The sequence below is a fragment of the Helianthus annuus genome, chromosome 9 (genome assembly GCF_002127325.2).
Source record: "Helianthus annuus cultivar XRQ/B chromosome 9, HanXRQr2.0-SUNRISE, whole genome shotgun sequence".
Classification (NCBI taxonomy): Eukaryota; Viridiplantae; Streptophyta; class Magnoliopsida; order Asterales; family Asteraceae; genus Helianthus; species Helianthus annuus.
Window position 1 is genome coordinate 85933322 of NC_035441.2, and position 18498 is coordinate 85951819.

Here is an 18498-nt window from a genome sequence, read left to right on the forward strand (position 1 = left end):
TGAGCATGGGGCGTGTTCAGTCTTCAGTCTTCTCTGTTTTGCTTGGGAGGATGCTGTCGAGGGGTCGGGCAGTCCACTTTTGTTCCCTTTCTTGTATTTATGTTAGATTTAGCTGTCTTTTTGCTTCTTTTGTTAATTTGAGCTCATTTAATCCTGAAATACAAAAGGAAGACAAAAATACACTTTTTCCAACATTAGTACTTAAAAAGGGTTAGTTTTATGCCTCATTTGATGTAATTTATATGTTGCATTTTACACACATCAGCAGCGGCGTAGTGGAGGAGGTGAGGGTGTCGGGGGTGGCGGCGGTGACGGTGGAGGGTTCTTGTTCTTATGACCAACACCCTCATCTTCAAAACCCTCATCTTCATCTCCCCTTTCAGATCTTCAACCATTTCTGCAACTCACCACCACAAAAACCTAACCCTATCTTCTCCTTCATTCATCTCCCTCAACCTCAAAACCTTAACTCCGATCCACCTCAAATCCACCCCCCACCGCCGCCGGACCAACATCACCGTCACCAGGAGGAGAGAGAGAGAGAGAGAGGGGGGGGGGTGGTTTGATGAAGCTATCAAGGCAGTCAATCAAGGTAATGGACCACCCTCACCGTGACTGGGTTTTACCCCTTCCAAATCGGCGTGACTTGGGTTGTTTGAAGATGACGGTGGTGGTCAGTGGTGGTGCTCGAGGTGGTGTTCAGTGGTTGTAGTGTTAGTCTGATGATGGTGGTGGGGATGATGCTAGTTCAGAGAGAGAGGGAGCATGAGAAAGACGGTGATGGGGCTAGGTTTATAAAGGGTCACACATTTTTGGGTTTTATTATTTATTCAAGAGAGAGAGGCAGAATGACTAAAATACCCCTGAGCATAAAGACAAAATAGCAGGTTCTTTTTTGAAAATCTGACCTGATTTCGTTTTTGGACCAAAATGGCAACAAAATGCAAACCTCAGGGACCCATATTTAAAAATTTTGGATTTTGGACTAAAATGGAAAAAGTGAGTAAACCTCAGGGACCATTTTGGCTATTAACTCTTAACTATATATACATATTAATGCTTTATATAAAAAACAAAATTAATATATTATATTAGAGTAAATTAAAGGTTTTATCCTTTATGTTTTTACCAAATTGCAGGCGGTGTCATTTGTCTTTAAAATTGATGAGTTTTGTACTTAATGTATCAAAATCCTGCACGTTATGTCCTTTAGCCTTAACCAAGTTTTTTTTTGTTAATTCTGATCTTGTGCAAGGCACATGAGGGCATTTTTGTAATTTTGTTTTTAGGGAAATTTGTGTAATTAACTTAAAATAAATACCCCGCAATCATCACACCATTTACACCACCTGCAATTTCACACACATTCAGACACACCACCTCCATCTTTTCTACCCTCTCTCACCAAACACCACAATCACCTCCACTTCCACAACTGCTGCCACTACTCCCCACCACCGTCGCCGCCATTCCCTTCCACCACCTCACCCTGTTGCCTTCAGCACCTCCATCACCAACCCCATCTGCATCACCGCCTTCCCCAACCCCATCCCCCACCCCCCCACAAAACCCTAATCAAGATTTCAACACAAAACACAGATCTATTAACCAAATCCTCCAAGATTTGATTTTTCTGATACCCTTTTGAGGGTTCTATAATGGGTCACCCTCACAATCCCATAAACCTCATGCTACTCATCTGGGTCACCTTCACTTTACACTGCTACGACGTCGTTTTTGGAAACGATTTAGACAAACTGGTGCTAATTGAGTTCAAAAGATCCGTATCTGACCCGTCCGGAGTGCTGTCAAGCTGGAGTGAAAGCAATTCGGATATATGTTCATGGGTCAAAGTCTCTTGCGGGTCGGATTTTCGGGTTGTGGCTGCATCTCTAATTTGGTTCCAGGTAAGACTTACAAAGTGGAATGATCACCGAATGTTTTTTATGAGGTGTGGATCATTGAAGATGAGGGATACTAATGTGTAACTGAACTGGATTTGTCTAGATTGTTGTTAGGATCACAATATGAAGGGGATATTAATGTGTAATTGAACTGAATCATTCGAGATTTCTAGTATAAACACTTAGTTTTAGTATTCGATAAATTGTCGTTTAGATAAACGATACGAGGCGGATTAGTGGTGGTGGTTGAAGGGGATGGCGGTGGTGGTGGTGGGGATTGGCGACAGAGGCGGTGGAGGGGTATTTATCTTAAGTTAATTACACAAATTTCCCTAAAACGAAATTATAAAAATGCCCTCATGTGCCTTGCACATAATCAGATTTAACAAAAAAAATTAACTTGGTTAGGGCTAAAGGACATAACGTGAAGGATTTTGAAACATTAAGTACAAAACTCATCAATTTTAAAGGCAAAGGACACCGCCTGCAATTTGAAACAAACAACTTGTAATTTACTCAAAATTAAAAGAATGAACAAACCGTGGAGGTGTCGGCTGGAGTCGATGAAGGAGATTGGAGTCGGCTGGCTGGGAGGCAGCAGCGACGTGGAGGCAGCAGGGGCGTGGAGGTTGATGATTAGAGTCGGTGAAGGAGATTGGGGCGATGATTGGAGTCGGTGAAGGAGATTGGAGTCGGTCGGATGGGAGGCAGCAGCGACGTGGAGGCAGTAGGGGCGACGATTTGGGGTTGTCGGCGGTGAAAGGGGCTCAATCGGAGGTAGGGGAGGTGACGTCGGGTCAACCGGATGTGGTGTCACACCCCAACCGATGGCGGAAACATCGGGGCGCGACACTAAGCGAGTCAGATTGCTCAAGAGAATCCATAACACTACTTGTTTCGATATAGATTAATCATGATTTCATAATAAAAGCTAAATTGTCTTACAAACCAAACATGATCAAAATTGTGTCAAAAACATTCCAAAGTTTCGTCATAACCAAATATTGTCTTTCTAAGGTGTGTATCTAGAGTCACCCTAGCTTGATTTCTTCATGTTCCAACTTATCAACCTGCAACATGTATTAAAATACAATCAACAAAAATGTTGGCGAGTATACAAGTTTGGATATATAGCATAATAGTTTAATCGTATAAAACTCATATCCAACATGAACGACATATCACAAGCTTCAACATGCCAGTTAACGTGGTTCATATGATAACCCAAGTCTCCAACGCATTAACGTGCCTTTCCTACTTCGTCGCAACGAAGAGGAGGTAAAAGAATCAAAAACTTAACAATTCCCCCCAAGACTCAAAGAGCGGTGCATTACCCCTATAGCGCTATAATTGTTAAGGCGAGCTACACATGAGAACCAAACGTTCACATAGCGTAAAAGTCTCAAGTATCACAAGTATCATGTTTTCATGTTTAATGTGGATAGAGCATGTTTCAAACAAGTTTCAAGTGTCAAGTGTCTGATATAGAATACATGTTGCATCCCAAAAGTGTTTAAAACAAAAAGGGATCGAGTATACTCACAGTGGGTGCTTAGAACCAAACACTGCCTAATTGGATCTAAGGAAGTGCTGGATCAGCCTGCGTGCGGGGAACAAAGCATAAGTCCTCTAAGTGCTGACCCGGTCGGGAACAGAGTGTCGAATAGTGCAAAAATCGAGTTAAAGTGTCTGACAGACTACCTGTGTCACACCCCAACCGATGGCGGAATCATCGGGGCGCGGCACTGAGCGAAACAGATTGTCCAGAAGTTTCCATAACAACTATAATTTACCAATTATTTAAGCAACATGTCCCATACCATGTCATAAAAGATAATATAATTATTACAGACAAGATCTAGTCAAATTGTTCTGTTCCGACAACTCAGATTTCAAAATACAGACAATTGTTTATTTGTTTCTAGACCTTTCCTAGCCTTGATTTCACGGCAAGCAAAGCATATAAGCATCCTAAGCACCTGTCACATACGTTAAAGTAAAAGTCAATACATATAGTGTACAGGTGAGCATACAAGTTTAATAGATATAATAGGGTTCAAAATCGTTACACATAACCAGCACGTACACAGTGTAAAATGAGGCATGTTAGTTATCGACATGAACCTATCGATACCAATGACTGCGGGTTGACTGCCCAAGGCAGTTCGTAATACGTACTCACCACTGTGAGCCATGTAACAAATTGCCCTTAACAACCCCTGAATGAACAGGTGCTGAGTCCAAACAAATAGTACTACCGTTGCTAAGGCAGGTAGACAGCATTCCATGTGTAAACATAACAAACAAGCATTCATTAAGTCACGTATAACATGCAGTAACGGTTAGCCTTTAAATAGTGTTGCGTTGTGTGATTGATGTGATTTGAATATAGGTAACGTATGTAACACCCAAAAGTGCGAAAGCAAAAAGGGTTCGAGTATACTCACAGCGATGATGGATTGAAGGGAGCGCTTAGAGAGAATTTAGTCTGATCAAAACGATAGCATAACGATAAGCGATACGTAATAGGGTGAGAGGTGACAGTGGATCAGTCAGTACTCCATTTGGACGGCAATCCGATCGGGTGGCAATCCGCTCGGATGGTCATCCGATCGGGTGACCTTTCGAGTGGATTGTTTCCTCCTTTGGGAAGGATGTGTTTGTGTATGATGGCTTGACTTTTGAAGTTTTTGTTGTAGCATTTTGAAAACACAGAAGTGTTTCTACCCTTCAGGTCGATCGATAGAACGGCCGTTCGATCGGGCGACAATCCGGTAGGTTGGACACTTAGTGGGAACAAGTTCACAACAGTTTGTCACTCGATCGGATTGTAGTTCGATCAGGTGGCAAACCATTGTATTTGAACATGTTGAAAAATTGCTTATGTGTTGAAGTCAAGACATCACATGGTAAAGGTGGCAATCCGATCGGATGGTAGGTCGATCGGACAGCACCTCGTTCGATGTCCAGACCTTAAAGCTTTAAATAAAATTATGTGTGGGACCCAATGGTGCAAGCTGATCGGGTGGCAATCCGATCGGACAACAGTCCGATCGGTCGACACTCCATTCTGGTCGGCCTGATCGTCTTCTTTCTTGGTTGTTTTGATAGTTTTGCAGTTTTATCGAGACGGTGTGACAACGTGTTAATCAACAGAACCCCATCTTGACCCCAGTAGCCCGATCGAACAGGAATCACCCAAGTTCAACCAGTTAACCGATTCAAGACGGTTGTTCTTGGTTAACCCGATATCGATGGTCTCGTGGATAGAGGTCGGATCTTGAGCTAACACATCACAAAGATAGAGTAGAACGCTAGAATAAGGCCCGATTCTATCGGTTTTGAGTGCATTGAGTGTAAAAGAGTTGAAAGAAAGTTAGAAACCATCTTTCAATCGTTTTTTCACCGCGAATATGTTTAGATCTATGCAAGATCTTTGTTTGTTTGTGTGGAAATCGGTTAGATCCAAGTTGTTCTTGGTGGACTGAAGCCAAAACATGAAGTTCATAAGAACACCATGATGACGTCATCCTAGAACACCTTAAATCTAGTGATTTCACGGTTAAAAGTTATGATTTAAAAGATAGAAAGGTGTAGGAGTGCGTGTAGATTAAGAAGTACAAGATTTAGGACGAGATCTTACCAGAATCGTGAGAAATCGGAGAAAAAGTGAGGTTGGAGCGCTTGGTCGGACAAGAGAGTGCAAAAGTGGTAAGTGGTGATGTTTACAGGGGTATTTATAGGGTTTCCCAAAAAGGAAAGGGTGGAATGTGGCTGGTCGATCAAGCTGGCAGCCCGATCGAGTGGCTGGTCGATCGAGTGGTAGCTCGATCGAGAGGCTGGTCGATCGGCTGGTTGCTTGGTCGATTAGCCACTTGATTCGAGTGTTTGGTGCGACGAGTTTTGCAGTTTCAATTGCGATTCCGAGCATTGCGATGCGATAGAGTTTCTATTCAAATTACTTTTAATCCCAACTACTATATCTAACATACAATCATTAGTGAATTAGGATGATTCTTGTAACACCTCGAAATTTTGTGTCCAATAATGTGTTGACACGTGTCTTGAGTTTACACGTGACATTTAATATTTAATAAAGGACTAGTGTTGACAAACCTTGAAAGTGTGTAAATTCGAGGGTTATAAATGTCAAACAAGGGTAAGCATACTGTATAGTAACCCTAAACGATGCTCGTACCTTCAAACGAATAAATCATGGATCGTACGGAAGCGAAACGTGGAAGAAAGTGAGAGATTACAAGTTGCGGGGGTTATCTGTGTCAACATGTTTAATTATACCTCTGAGTGACCCTTTGACGTACCCGAGGCTTTGTAACAGTAAAATACGCTCACAAGAATATACAGTATAAATTCCGCAAAGTTTCGTTTTAAAACAAGAAAGTTATGATCAAATTCGTACGAGAAGGGTTAAAAGCGTCAACAATGAAAGTTACGGCTTTACGAATAATTAACAAGATAACCGGGGACTTAACAGTGCGGGTAAATAACACGAGGCCCTTAGTTGTAAATAATCGAGGGCCAAATCGCAAAGTTACTCCTTCAAACCCGAAAGGTCAGGTTATTAATTACCAAAGATTTCGTTACTAATTACCAGATTTTGTTAATCATTACAAAAAGATTGAAAAAGATTTAAAAACAACCTTTACGGACCGCAAGGGTCCTGCCTTACGGACCGTAAAGGGGTGAATGATTAAGCTTGTCTCCGCCACAGGCTTACGGACCGCAAGGCCCAAGCCATACGGTCCGTAAGCGATGCCCAGCGACAGAAACTTGGCTGTTGGCTGTTTAAAGCGGTAAAACAATTAAGAATGGGTTTCCCAGAGGTATGGGCGTCCCCTACTCGACCCATAGCACCTTAGGACACCTGCCATTCATCCATACTCATTTGTAGTGTGTGTTGTAATGATCTAGAGGCAAGTTGTGCACTATAAAAGGCCATTCCTAGTTCACTATTAGAACACACCTCAAAACACACTCTCTGATCATTTCTGAAGCTCCCAAGTGTTCTCCTCTAGTTCTAAGTCTTACATCAAGTCTCTGTAAGTATGCCAAACCTTCTATGGCTTTGTTTTTGCTTAGTTTAGCCTAAAAGTCAATCCGTCGTAACTAACGGTTGACTTTGCGATAAATCACGAATGGTCCAGTGAATTCTCGAATCAAAAGTAGTTATGTGTTGGTATTTATGTGGGTAATAAACCTCTAAAAGGGTTCCCCCTGATCACCACTCTAACTAGTTCAAATATCGAGTCAAACGTATGCTTAAAAAGTCAACAGAAAGCCGTTTTGCAATTTTGTACATAATCTGTAATGTATATGCTATGAAACCTGTTTTGATGGTCATAAAACATGATAATAAGTATATAAACTCGTTTAAGCAGGTTTGATTCGGCCATTTGATATATTGACCCGGTTCGGAGCCGAATGTCGCAAAAGTTTGACTTTTGCTTTGACTTCAGTTCTGACCCGTTTTAGTACAATGTAGATATGCTTTAGGACTCTCTTAGGACCAGGTCACGTGATGGTATCACCCTCTGTGACCGGTTCGTTGTTTGTCCGAGTCTTTTACGCATTTCCGTTAATTACTTAAAAGTTGACCGTAACGCCCTTTTTAAAATAAAACGAGTATTTAGGACACGTGAAGGGACCATAACCTTGCTTACTAAATTCTAAGCATGTCCCTAAGGTTTCACGCCAATCCGAGGTCTAGAATGGGAGTTATGCTAAATAGCGCATGTATAAGAAACTTTTGTAATAAACGGCGCAATTAGCATAACGCCTACCTAAACCAAGATTTCGTCACCAAAACTTTTACCCACTATAGTAAAATAATATTTTGGGATTTTTAAAGATTTTTAATTAATTTTAACCTGCTCATAACCTGCGGTTATGGCTACGGTTCGGTAAATACCGAATATGCCCTTTTCGGCCAAAACTTGAGTTCTACAAGGTCTTTTGACCCGATTCCAGTTGCTACTGATTTTAAATAATAAATAAGATATTTTAGACTTATTAAACTGATCGGGAAACTCAGGTTTCCTGTAGAACTCAGAAATCCCTTTAAAAGTCCTTAAAATGACCGGAAAACCCCTACGGGGCGTATAATGAACTAGAACTCGTTACGGGCATTATGGAAGGTATCCTATTGATACCACAACCTCTTTAAAGTATGTTGACTTAGGAAAACAGTGTAGGACTCCTACGGTTACCCGTTGCGCCTATTGCACGCACGGTTCGACTTATGTAACTAGTTTACATAAATTAGCCGATACGGGTCAAACCATATCATTTTGACCCCAAAATCCAGAGTGTGAATATTAAACCCATATAAAACAAGTCTCCGAACTTGTTGGGTCAGAATCACATTCCATTCTCGGTTTTCGCCTTTCACACGATTAAACCGTATCTATCCCTCGAAACTAACCGGTCTAGGCTACGGCTAATATAAAGACCCGTTAGGATTCTAATAGGTTATTTTAAAACCTTCGTTCCAGAATAAGGAGCCCCAGTAAAAGATATCTGTGATTTAACTGATTAAGGACAATACTTGCAAAGGTAAATACTTTTAACTTATTTTCCCTTATACGGGCTTGGGTTACGGTATATAAAATACCGCTTGATTGAGCATCAAATCTTCCATCGCTTAGGTGGTTAATTGAATAATTTGATCGGCTCATTTAAACAGTCTTGTTATTAAAAAGCCTTTGGGGGGTTAATGACCATGTCCCGGATATCCTTGGCATCATTTTACGAAATGGCCACGACCCCGACACCCGGGTGTAGGCGTACACCCGGTATGATGTCTATACTATTAAAAGACGTAGCCGATGGTTTACCCACCTCGGTTTTACGCAATGTGGTGTGTCTATTGATCTTTAACCCGGGATAGATCCGGGCTACTGAACGCAAAGAAGGAACATGTAAATCGTTCACAAGATTATAATTTTAAATAATTCTCCCAAGTTATAAAAGAAATTGTGCCTCGTGCATTCAAATCAATTTTATTAAACATTTTACAAAAGTGTCGGTTGAATGTATTTACCAGTGTAAACTGATGTATTTTCCCAAAAGATTAAGTGCAGGTACTACACGTAATCGGCTGGCAATAGCTCCTTAGCATCTTAAGAAGTCTCCAAGCTTGATGTCTTATCTGTTGAACAACATTTTTATTTATTTTGATCCCTCCTGTGGATACTATTCAACTATATGTGATACACTCGATATTACAATAAATGGTTGGATAATATTTATCTTTATGCTTCCACTGTGCATTTATATATTGTGGTTTGACTATATTGTTGCCAACTACGTCACGGTAATCCCCCACCGGGCCCACCGGTGATACACGTGGAAATAGGGTGTGACAGGTTGGTATCAGAGCCAACATTGAGTGAATTAAACACTATCCTAATGTGTTTAATCTCAGTGACACAATTGCACATACTTGAGTCTAGACAAGAACATAGGACAAATTCGAATTGTTATTCCAAGTTGTCTTTTCTTTTATTATTGTTATTTAAAGTTTTGAAAGCAGGAAATATGCCGCCAGTGATTTTCCGAGGAAGAGGAAGGGGAAGAAGAGGCAGAGGAGAGATCGTTACTCATCACGATCACGAAGCTGGACCTTCAAATACGAGAGCTCCTTCGACCACGAGGAGTGAAGAACCGCAAAGGCGAAGAGACCTTTATGAACCTGCGAGGCATTCCACCTCGCACAGCTCGACGCCATCATACCGGCACTCATTCGGGCCAAATTCCGAGAATGATCCCAACAACCCGCAACCCTCCTACATACCTCTACAGCGTTCGGTATCACACCGAAATTTTGACGACCCTACTCCATACTTCAGAGGTCAGTTTAATCCAGCTGACTACATCCAGGAACCTTCAGGCTTTGTTCCGTTAGGACCACAAGATCATTTCTCCGAAGATCATATGGACGAGGATACTGATCCGACAGAACCTGCTCGTGGTACGCCCACGCATCCAATAGAAATCTCTGATGGGTCATCCTTTCATGGTACACCCTATCAGGGACCAGATAGCTTCATGGCGTTGTTTAATCAACACGAGTGGTACCACACGCCACAGACATCACAACAGCCGCAACATCCGCGAGATCCCTCCGAGGATCCACGTTTCGTGGCAGTTACGCCACCACCTCCGCCACCGGTACAGCCAGTAATGCCTGATCCGCCAAGGCGTAGGAGGACAAATGCCCGTATGTCCACACGAGGAGGAGGGGATTTCCACTGCAGCACCCCTCGACACTCTAGTAGTAGCCACTACCCGCCAGTACTAGAAGAAGGACCTTCAAGTCCTGTACAGGAGGCGAACTCAGCACCAGCTGCACCAACTTCGCCACCATTTGGGTATGACCACCCAATACCTGCGTACATGGGTCCGACGGCTTACAACCCGTTCGAACCGTCATCTCAAGCACATTACAACTACAACTATGAGCGCGACCCATATGTGGTAGCGGCTAGGTATAATGCCCGCTATCCCGACGGAGCTCATGGAAACATGGGAGTACCGGACTACTCAGCTCATGGGTACCCAACACCTCCCAGACCTCCAGTTCCGCAACAGGCGCCACAACCACGTTTCTCTCCTCCCGAACAAGAAGAAATACTCCACCGTTTGAGCCGTGTGGAAAGAGACTTCGAGGAAGAACGTAAGAGCCACCGAGGATTCCTCAAGGGCTTAGCAAACCTACTGAAGGGCAAGAAGAAGAAACGTGACCATTAGTCCTTATGTATGTTCTAATGTAATATTTATTTTAAATAAGTCCCTGCGTGGACATTTATCATATTTCAGTCCCTACGTGGACTTATCTTTAGTCCCTACGTGGACACTTATCTTGTATTAGTCCCTGCGTGGATTTGTCTCTTATTTTAACCTCTATGTAGGTAAGTACTGTTTAAAAAGACCCGTTTAGGGCGGTGTGTAATCGTATTAAAATTATGGAATGTTATATTATGAATTTCATTTTGTTATTACTATATATGAAATAAATCAAAACCATTCCTTTTAATTTGATCTGCCTAAATAAAGAATCTTCAGAGTGAAACCTAGCCAGGTGTCTTTTAAGATCCGGCCAAGATGGTAAGACCTAATTAAAAGATTCAGATTCCCTGTTAACCTCTGTAAGCATGTTAACAATCATGACAGATGTGATTCGTTAAAGTCACACACGTCATTCTTATACAAGAATCCTTTAAAGGATTCCAAAGCCCAAATTAATGATATAATAAATCATGGGTTAAAAATCACCAATAAAGGTGATCATTTGTTAAAACATCCGTTAGTGATGTAGTGCCTACGAGCCATACTTGTTGTCATCATAAGACAACAGACAGTGGTGGTCTATGACTCCCTGTCAAGAGAAGGTAAGAGAACTACGGTTCAAACCTTCATACCTTGATTCTCCGTAATCTCGGCTAAATATTATAATAACGTCCTTGTGACTAGGTTTTTATGCCACTAGCAATATTAATTGTGATTAGGATAAGTATGTTCAAATCCTAAAAAAAAAGTGAGTAACAGATTAACCGGATATGGTCTTCGTTACCATGGTTAATGAATTACCATTAAAGACAATTCAATAATAAACTCCTAAATAGAATTTTCATTATCTTCTGCAGCAGATACAAGCTACTATGGCGAATCCTAATGGAGGAAATAGTCATACAAATGAAGATGATTATGATAATGCCCAAATAAATCTAACGGGCGCACAACTCAAGGCTCTTGTCGACAACGCTGTGCAAGCAGCTCTAGATCGACAATATACAGAATCTCGAAGCAGAACTGTTTCCAAACCACCATCAAAGCCGAAGACACACTCAAAATCCCTCAGCAAACCACCATCCAAACCCAAGAAGGACGACGATAACCACTCGTCCAAGCCCAAGAAGGACGACGACAATCACTCGTCAAACGAAAATAGTGTTCGTCGCGAAAGGGAGTATACTGATGCTTCCCGTGCCAGGGGCTGCACATACAAGTACTTCGTATCTTGTAAACCCCGAGACTTTACGGGGGAGAAGGGTGCCGTCGAATGTATGACATGGTTGGATGAGATGCACACAGTGGTGGACATCAGTGGCTGCGCGGAAAGGGATGTAGTGAAGTTTGTGTCGCAGTCGTTTAAGGGCGAGGCCCTAGCTTGGTGGAGGGCGCTGGTTCAGGCCTCGGGAAAAGCTGTGCTTTACAGCATGACGTGGGAGGAATTCGTTTCTCTCATCAAGGAAAATTACTGCCCTCAGCATGAGGTGGAGAAGATAGAGTCCGATTTTGTGTCATTAGTGATGACAAATGTGGACTGCCAGGCCTATTTGACGAGCTTCAACACGATGTCTCGCTTGGTTCCTTATCTAGTCACCCCGGAACCAAGGAGGATTGCTCGTTTTATCGGGGGGTTAGAACCCGCGATAAAGGCTAGTGTGAAGGCCTCTCGGCCTACGACCTTCAGGTCTGTGACTGACCTCTCTTTGTCCCTCACGATGGATGCCGCCCGACTGAGATCGCAGAGGAACAAAGAGGCCGAAAAGAGGAAGCGTGAGGATGATACCTCGCGAAGGTCGGGAAAGAAGCACCGTGGGAACGGTGATGGCAAGAGAGGAACAGAGTCGAGAAAAGATGGGCAACAAACCGGAGAGAAGCCCAAATGCAAAAACTGCCAAAAATTCCACTTTGGGAAATGCAGGTTTGGGCCAAACTCACAGTCCCAGTCAAAGACGCATGCTTGTGGACTGTGCAAGTCCAAAGACCACAAGACTGTGGACTGTAAGAAGATTAAAGACGCGACCTGCTACAACTGTAGTGAGAAGGGGCACATCAGGAGCAACTGCCCCAAGCTCGCCAAGAAGACCGAGGAAACCAAAAAGAATAACGCTAGAGTCTTCAAAATGGATGTGAAGGAAGCGTTGCAGGACGACAACGTAATCACAGGTACTTTTCTTGTGAATAATATATTTGCAAGGGTACTTTTCGATTCAGGCGCTGATAAATCCTTTGTAGACCAAAAATTTTGCAAATTGCTGAACATGCCTATCAAAACCCTAAATGTGAAATACGAAGTAGAGCTAGCAGACGGCACTGTAGAAACCGTCTCCACTATATTAGAGGGATGTATGATATCCATTAAGAACCATTCTTTTCCTCTATCTCTACTTCCCTTTAATCTAGCTGGTTTTGACATCGTTCTGGGCATGGACTGGTTATCACATAACCAGGCCCAGATCGTCTGCAATAGAAAACAAACTGTGCTAAAGACCCCGACTGGTGAATCGCTCACCATTCGAGGGGATACGCAGTATGGATTGCCCGAGAACGTAACTATGCTCAAAGCTTCAAGGTGTTTAAAAGGAGGCTGTGTCATCTACATGGCACAAGTGATTATTGAAGAGCCCAAATCAAGGATAGAAGACATTCCTGTCATTGCGGAGTATCCAGAAGTTTTCCCCGAAGATCTACCTGGGTTGCCACCAGATAGGCAGGTGGAATTCAGAATAGATATCATCCCTGGAGCAGCTCCCATTGCTAGAGCACCCTACAGGCTAGCACCGACTGAAATGAAGGAATTGAGGACCCAGCTGGATGAACTGTTAGCGAAAGGTTTCATCAAGCCTAGTTCGTCTCCCTGAGGAGCACCTGTCCTGTTTGTGAAGAAAAAGGACGGATCGATGCGTCTGTGCATCGATTATCATGAACTTAATAAGGTCACGATAAAGAATAGATACCCATTGCCAAGGATCGACGATTTGTTTGATCAATTGCAAGGGGCTAGCTATTTCTCGAAGATCGACTTAAGGTCGGGCTACCATCAGCTGAAGGTCCGAGATGAAGACGTACACAAAACAGTATTTAGGACCCGCTACAGTCACTAGGAGTTCCTAGTGATGCCTTTCGGGCTCACAAATGCACCGGCTGCGTTCATGGATCTCATGAATCGCGTCTGTAAGCCGTACTTGGACAAATTTGTCATCGTATTCATCGACGACATTCTTATCTATTCAAGGAATAAAGCCGACCATGAGAAACACCTACGATGTATTCTCGAATTGCTGCATCGCGAGAAACTCTATGCCAAATTCTCTAAATGCGAATTCTGGCTACGAGAAGTCCAATTTCTTGGACATGTCGTAAGCGAGCGTGGTATCCAGGTGGATTCCGCTAAGGTAGAGGCGGTCATGAATTGGCAAGAGCCAAAGACGCCCACAGAGATCCGTAGTTTCCTGGGATTGTCAGGATACTACAGGAGATTCATTGAGAATTTCTCAAGGATCGCTGCGCCATTAACTTCTCTAACCAAGAAGAAGGAAAAGTTTATTTGGGGCCCTAAGCAGCAAGAATCCTTTGATATTTTGAAACAAAGGCTGAGCAACGCTCCTGTGTTGACGCTACCGGAAGGTACCGAAGAGTTCGTAGTTTACTGCGACGCGTCACACACTGGCATGGGGTGTGTGCTCATGCAGAAAGGCAAGGTGATTGCCTATGCTTCAAGACAGTTAAAGGTGCACGAAAAGAATTACACCACCCATGACTTGGAGTTGGGTGCCGTTGTATTCGCACTAAAACTGTGGAGGCATTATCTATACGGAATCAAGTTTGTGATCTATTCAGATCACAAAAGCCTTCAACATCTGTTCAACCAGAAGAAGCTAAACATGAGGCAACGCCGTTGGATGGAGACCTTAAATGATTACGATTGTGAGATTAGATGCCATCCCGGCAAGGCAAATGTAGTCGCCGATGCCCTAAGCCGGAAAGAAAGGATGAAACCCATCCGAATCAATGCTAGGAGAATGGAAGTAAAGAATAACTTGATTGAAAGGATATTAGCTGCACAGCGAGAGGCTGTGTTGGAAGCTAATTATCATAAGGAAAAATTAGGAGTAACTGAGGAACAGTTAACTCTTCACAAGGATGGACTTTTGAGATTGAATGGGCGAATATGGGTTCCTATTTATGGAGGACTACGAGACGTTATCCTCCAGGAAGCCCATAGTTCCAAATATTCTGTCCATCCCGGAGCAGATAAAATGTATCAGGATTTAAAGGCAAACTATTGGTGGATAGGCTTGAAAAAGTCTGTAGCCGCTTATGTAGCCAAATGCTTGACTTGTGCGCAAGTCAAGGCTGAGCATCAAAAGCCATCTGGCTTGCTACAACAGCCTGAACTTCCTGAATGGAAATGGGAGTGTGTAACTATGGATTTTATCACCAAGTTACCAAAAACGAGCAAAGGAAACGATACAATATGGGTTATAGTCGATAGACTGACTAAGTCAGCTCATTTCTTACCCATTAAGGAGACTTATAGCTCCGACACTTTAGCCCAGCTGTATGTTGATAAGATTGTGGCCTTACATGGCATACCTGTATCTATTATCTCTGATAGGGATACTAGGTACACGTCACATTTCTGGAAGAGTTTCCAACAATCTTTGGGCACACGTTTGAATTTCAGTACGGCTTACCATCCTCAGACAGACGGTCAGAGTGAGCGTACTATTCAAACGTTAGAAGACATGCTGCGAGCATGTGCTATCGATTTAGGTGGTAGTTGGGATAAGAACCTACCCCTAATCGAATTCTCCTACAACAATAGCTACCATACCAGCATAAAGGCTGCGCCTTTCGAGGCATTATACGGTAGGAAGTGTAGATCGCCTGTTTGTTGGGCGGAAGTGGGAGAGGTCCAATTATCAGGACCAGAGATAGTTTTCGAGACAACGGACAAGATTGTCCAGATTCGGGAACGTCTCAAGGCTGCCCGTGATAGGCAGAAAAGCTACGCTGACCCAAAGCGTAAGGATTTTCACTTCGATGTAGGTGAAAAAGTGTTGCTAAAGGTATCACCCTGGAAGGGGGTGATGCGCTTCGGTAAGAAGGGTAAACTGAGCCCGCGATACATAGGACCTTTTGAGGTTATCGAACGGGTCGGGTCAGTTGCCTATAAATTAAACTTACCAGAAGAGCTCAATGGAATTCATAATGTGTTCCACATCTGCAATCTAAAGAAGTGCTTCGCTGATGAATCATTAGTGATCCCACACACAGATGTGCATATAGATGAGAGCTTGAAATTTGTGGAGAAGCCTTTGTCGATTGAAGACCGACAAGTGAAAAAGCTCCAAAGAAAACATGTGCCGATAGTTAAGGTTAAATGGGATGCCCGGAGAGGTCCCGAATTCACGTGGGAAGTTGAATCCACGATGAAAGAGAAATATCCCTATTTGTTTGAGTAAATCTCGGGTCGAGATTTATTTTAAGGGGGTGAGGATGTAACACCTCGAAATTTTGTGTCCAATAATGTATTGACACGTGTCTTGAGTTTACACGTGGCATTTAATATTTAATAAAGGACTAGTGTTGACAAACCTTGAAAGTGTGTAAAATCAAGGGTTATAAATGTCAAACAAGGGTAAGCATACTGTATAGTAACCCTAAACGATGCTCGTACCTTCAAACGAATAAATCATGGATCGTACGGAAGCGAAACGCGGAAGAAAGTGAGAGATTACAAGTTGCGGGGGTTATCTGTGTCAACATTGTCACACCCCCAAAATCCACCTGCAGAGTATCACCGCTTGGGAGCGTGACATGACCAGGATCTTAACCACCAATCATATTAAACGTGTAATATAGTTAAGTATAGCGGAAGCATTTAAGTAACCCAACATAAATATTAATGTATGAATCATCATAAGTGTTGAAATAGCATTCACGATCCTTTGCCCACAACGACCTGCTCCTCCCTGTGCAAGCTCCATAATGTACCTAAGGCCCTGCAAGGCATGCAGCAGAGAGTCAACAACTAGTTGAGCGAGTTCACAGAAAGTAAGTTCAGTAATAGAATGGTATAGCAAGCATTGCGTTCGTTCATCTCATCATGCATCGTATTAGTTCGTTCATTGTTCATGTATAGTATTGGTTTCCTTCGCGGGCCCTTTCGGCATGTATGCGAAGATTTGGGTTAATACTCCCAAATATCCTAGACTATGTATATTTGTATCGCTGGCCACCCTGGCATGTGTGCGAAGTTCTAATATGTTTAGTTCGCAGCCTTCCCGAGGCATGTGTGCGAAGATCAGTCATAATTATCGCAGCCAACCCTTGGCGTGTGTGCGAAGATCTGTTCAAGTAGGTATACTAGTCTAGCCGTATCTTATCATTCACCATCCTCACCCTGAGGACTCGTATCATTAAGTTCCATTAACTAAGTATGTACGTATAGTTCATTCAATCCCATTCCCACCCTGGGAACCCCCATGCCTTGGCTGTGTGAACTCACCTTAGGTTGCTCGGCAGATACACAGAAGAGAGAGTGTTCTTGAACTAACAGTGGTCAACCACGTCCTAACAGGGTTACCATACGAGTCAGGTTTTGACTAAGGTAATGCACGTAAGAATCACATAAGTTAACACGTTACTATCACGTATAGATCATGGCAACATCGTATAGCACGTAAACAGTCAAGAGTAAAATAAAATCATACTTGTGCGTTTCGGATGGTTGGGCCATTGAGCTTGTGCGAGCCCAACCATCTTGTACGATATAAATGTCTAACCCAAACAATACCCGGCCCAATCATATAACAATCAAACATGAAGGCCTCGGCCCAGATAAATAAACAGTCCAGAAGTTTAATCGGCCCAAACAATTATCACAATTTAAGAACGTATTGGCCCAAAAATGTATAAGTGATCCCGTAATATAAGCGGCCCAATTATAAAACCAATAGTGGACTTGTGCGGTCCAACTTAGGTTGTGCGATCCGATCAGTTGGGCTGCCCGGCCCTTTCTCGCAACATATTAACTTGTGCGATCAATGCGGCCTTGTACGATTGGTCATGCTTATGCGAACAGGCTTCCTTGTGCGAACCGATCAGCTTGTTCGATCCTAACAGCTTGTGCGACCGGGGCGTCTTGTGCGAACAGATCAGGTCTTGAATGACCTGATCTTGTGTGATGTGTGAAGTGCCTTGTGCGATCGGTTAGCAAATTTCCGGATTTCATGCTTTCGGTTACACATTCAATAGTTTCCAAACATAACAATTATCAATCAACAGGTTTCCAATTTCCCGATTAACATGCAGCCGATCAAACAAGTGTTTTTCTAAGTAATTTCTTATGAACCCTAATAATCACATCATAAACAATTACCTAATAATTTGTATGATCATGAAGCCGAGAATATCAACTGATTCGGTTTAAATCATCATACACGTATGGCCGATTATCAATAAGACTTCTAATTAGTATTAGCATCATATGATTAACGAGACTACTAACATCATCAACAATCATGCAATCGAACATGTAAACATACATCAAAGCTGGAATTGTTATGTAGATCATGCAATCCAAAGATTAACAAAACACTTATGTTGGTGAACAATGATCACTCCTAGACTAGTGGTTCGATTGAATCACAACATCATATAAACATCATGTAAACGCATAGATCATAACATCATCACATACTATCGAAATATAATATCATCACTAACCGGTTGGAAATCAAAGAGAGAGACGATGATCCTCTTGTGCCTTGTGCCGTCG